The sequence below is a fragment of the Miniopterus natalensis genome, chromosome X (genome assembly GCF_054644295.1).
Source record: "Miniopterus natalensis isolate mMinNat1 chromosome X, mMinNat1.hap1, whole genome shotgun sequence".
NCBI classification, from domain to species: domain Eukaryota; kingdom Metazoa; phylum Chordata; class Mammalia; order Chiroptera; family Miniopteridae; genus Miniopterus; species Miniopterus natalensis.
The window spans coordinates 91,407,390-91,412,098 of record NC_142103.1 but is presented as its reverse complement, the minus strand read 5'-3'; positions in this window follow the sequence as shown (position 1 = coordinate 91,412,098).

Here is a 4,709-nt window from a genome sequence, read left to right as displayed (position 1 = left end):
GTCCCCGTCAGCAGTTTTGCCACTTACCAGTCATCCACATCATAAACAAAAGCACTTGTCTCTGTCTTTTAAAACCCTTCAGAAGAAATCATTTGGTTTCTCACACTAGTCTCTACTGATCTGCCCTTTACAGCTGCATCCTTGTCTTCCACCATGTGACCAAAACACTCTTCCATCTAGCCGTATTATGACACAGTCATGTGTCACATAAGGACATTTCAGTCAAGCACAGACTACATATACGAAGGTGGTCCCATAAGATTATAATGGAGCTGAAAAATTTCTATCACCTAGTGACGTAGCAGCTGTCACAGTGAAGTTGTAAACCAACATAATGCACTAACGTTTTGTGGCATCTCAACCTATCAATACTCATGCTCTCAGTAGAAACTCCTGGGGGCACTCACCTGGGCCTTGTGGGTTTCCCACAAACAGCTCCCCTTTCTAACCGATGCTAAATCTGGACTCACCCTTAGGGTTTTCATTATGATTATATGACTCCCTTCAACAATAACCATTAGGAAACTTTGAAGTGAAAAAAGAGTTTATTATTTGCAAGAACTAACAAGGGTTTTGGGTCCTGCTTTTATTGGGGTGGAAGGTGGGGGCCTAGGATTTCAAAGACTCACTCTTTATTGGTGAATTTAAAATGTAAGAGCAGGAATTCAAAGACCAGGAAGAGAAAAACAAGTGGCCCAAATGGTCAGCTATCAAAATTAACCAAGATCTCTAAAACAAAGGAAACTGGAAGGGGGGGGAGGGCGGAGGTAGACTGGCTATGTATTTAGTCCAGTGGCTGGCAAAGTGTTTATTTGAGACAGTTTTCACTGAAGTGGGTGCCTCTTTGAAATGAATGCTTCAGAAATCAAAGCTTAAGTCAGGCACTTGCATTACACAAAGAAAAACCAACTGTCAGGGCTTACACTACAATTGCTCAAGTGTTTGTGGTGATGCTGGTGTAAACAAACCTACTGTGCGCCACCTGTATAAAAGCACAGCACATGAAATTACAATAGGAGGCTATACTAAGTGTGTAACAATGAGGGATTGTAACCCACCACACCGTTCTTTTGACACTTTCTATAAATGCTGACTCTGACTAATATGTAGCTTGCAGAGAAACAGCACGGTGGTATAAGCATCCTAGAAACTAACTTCAGAAGATGGAGACTCTGACCTTCATTCACCCCAGTTCCAGGAGATTTGTTGACCTTCAAACGTAAAATCAAGATGATGTAGAACCAGGATGACAAAGCCCAGGATGATGTGCACCAGACAATCCCTTGACTAGTTTTGAGACCCTTATCAGAATGGACTGTGCTTGCCTGCGCATGGAGAACTTTTCAACCCCCTTCCCTTGATGTTTTTGTTCTGCTTTCCCTCTCCCTCCTTATTAAAACCTCTGCCTGCACTGAGATGGGCTTTGGAAAAGAGTCCCCCATCTTCTCAGGTGACTGGCACTTAAATAAATCTCTTTCCTTTTTCACTAGCATCTGTCTTAGGAATTTGGCTTTTATGGCACCAGGCAGCCAAACCTTGGTTTTGGATACAAGTGCACTCTATTATGTTTGCACAATAAAGGGATCACCTAAGGACACATTTCTTGGAACTATCCCCATTTTAAGCAGCACATAAGGGTATATTAAAGTTCTCTGGCTTTTTAACACCTCTCTACGAAAAACAACCCTTAATCAGAATTCCCTCAACCATAATTTCCAGCTGGATAATTGCTACACATTCTAATAGAAATTTTTATCTGTTCCTCACACCTTTCCTTAAACTTCTAATTATTTAACTGCTAAATCAGTGGGTTTCTAACCCACTGTTACACATTTTTATCATAGGATGATTTACTATGTACACGTGTATATGTATTATTTGTAGTACTTCTGAATTTTATAAACACTTGTGAAATCTAGTAACAAATTTTTCTTCTCTGTATCCCCATAGGTACAGAGCTTATAGCAAGACCTAGATAATTTTAGTTATTTAACGAATGAATAATAAATTCCAAATTGTGATCCAAATACTAATCACAGAAAATAGCCAAAACTAAAATTTGTAAATCTCTATGTCAGTACAAGCCTCATTATGGGTAAAATTATGATTTTTTAAAAAAGAATCAGGTCATGATGATACTATCCCTAGAGCTCATAGAGGGCAGAGCCTTTAACCTGTTTTTAAAAACTGGAGTTTTTGTATTTTATGCAAATGATAAGTATTTACTATATAAACAGATCAATGAATGAATGAATTCTCATTGTCTGTTGTAATGTTAACTAGTGTTATTGACCAAGATATTGAGGAAAATCTTTAAAAATATATTCTTAAACATAAACCTGAGATTTTTGGAAATGCAATAGGCTTTTCTTTTCCACTGGTTCTGTGAATATGAATTTCCTGTGAATATGAAGAGTTGCCAGCCTATTACTTAGAGAGCAAGCTTAAACCATACCAGTGTACACGATAATTTGGAAGTTGTAACAAGAAAATGCAATACACCGTGTGATGGTTCTTCATGTTCACAGGTGTATCATCAGAAATTCTTCTAGTTTGCTACTTTAAAATATCTTTTTGGTTAATAATGGAAACTTCCTGATCAGTATTTAAAATGAGAAAGAAAGATAAAATTAGATGCCATCATTGTTGATCATTTGGGAGTTAAAAAAGGCAGGCCACCTCAAGGGAGAAGAGAGGTCACAAGTTCATTTACATAGTGCTTGACCATGGGCAAACCTCCTTCTAAGAGCGGCCCTATGAGGTAAGAGAGGGAAGTCATAGGGTGATATATGTCTGGAAGCTTTGATTGGATCATTGAAATAATATAATAATTAAAGTAGGACTGGAAATCAAAGCTGGTAATATCTGATGGTCATGTAAAAATAATTAGAAAATGAAACAACCCTTTGACTGAGATCCTGTCTCTTAAAAATCTGATTCATTCACTGATTTGTGGATAGTACACACTTAATACTTTAGAGATCTGAATGGGAAAAGGGATGCTCCTTGATTATTGCTTAAAAATGCTCCCCAAGTATTTTGAATTAAAATAGCTTTATAAAGTCACTTCCACAACTATTAAGATGTATTATGCTCAGATCGAAAAATTAAGAGACAATAATTTAATTTTTGTTTTATCCTATTTGTCACAAGAATGACAACTTGAAGTTATAGAACACAATGAAAAAATATTCCATGCAAATATACCACCACAACCAAAGAAAAATATCACATCACATTAATTTTCACATACTGAGACAATGGAACCATACTTGGCTCTATCTTGCAAGAAAAAACTTATCATTGCCTCATGTTGAGAGAAGATGGTGTGAGAACTCTAACTGCTAGTAGAATCAGCTCTTGCTACAACAAACAAGCAAGTAAGCAAAGGCCTGGAAAACCATCCTTTTATTAAAATCATTGTGGTCTTCTGAAAAGGTTTTGATTGATGTATATACTGTTTGTTTTAAAAATAATTTTTAAATCATATACAGTGCTAACACCACATGATATAATACTTTCTATAGAAACTGCATATATCATTGACTGGATAAAGGCATTATGTAATTGAGGTCTTGCATAAATTATCAATATACCAACCACTATTGCAGTGGAATTTTATTCTGTTTGAGAAAAGTGTTAGCTTTCAGCATGAAAAAAGAATCAGCAAACCCTGTTTATGCACAGCCTAATACAAGTTCCTGTGTTATCTATCTTGTTGTTCAGCTATACTATTTTACACTCTAGGGCCTTGATGCATCTACCTAATTTTTATTATCTGAAAATATTAACCACATTTTAATTTTTTATTTTATTTATTTTTAAAAATATGTCTTTGTTGATTTCAGAGAGAGGAAGGGAGGGGGAGAGAGAGAGAGAGAAACACCAATGATGAGAGAGTCATGATCGGGTGCCTCCTGCACGCCCCCTACTGGGAATGGAGCCTGCATTCTGGGCCTGGGCCCTGACCAGGAATCAAATCCTGATCTCCTGGATCCTAGGTAGATGCTCAATGGCTGAGCCACACCGGCCAGGCTCAAATGTTAATATTTTAATTGTTTCTCTTCTGCCACTAAACTTTTTCTCTGTTAAGGGAGCAGTTGAGTTTATCTTACTCACCTTTGTGATCTCTGACCCTACAAGAATGCCTGGCACATAATATATTTCAAATAAAATGTTTTTGATTAAAAGAGTACTCAAATCAGTGTCTAGGAGAATGTCTAGAACATATAACTTACTCAAAAATATTTGTAAATATGCATTATTAGCTTTAGAACTCCCACTCCTGCTACAACCATAATTTCATTTATGAAGTGAAATCAAAAGCTTTATTTTATTTCAATTACCAGAAGTTTACACTCATAAGTCATCAATATGGATGAAAAATGGAAGAAACAACATGGTATTGGATTATATAATGGGAGAATTATCATAGATCTAAGCATGATACTAACCAAGGCCCATTTTTTTATAATAAGAAATGTATAGAAGAATTCTGAAAAAATTGCAGTGAAATTCTCACATGGCATGGGCTCATACAAAGATTTCAGAGATTGTTTTCATAAGCAGGTTGTAGAATCAGGCTCAGTGACAACGATAAGTTATTTTTACCTAGAGTTATTCTAGTTTACAAATTGTGCTTTTGGATATATTCCAGAGCTAAGATCCACAAGTGAACTAGTAATAGGATTGGAGTCTCACTTGAATTG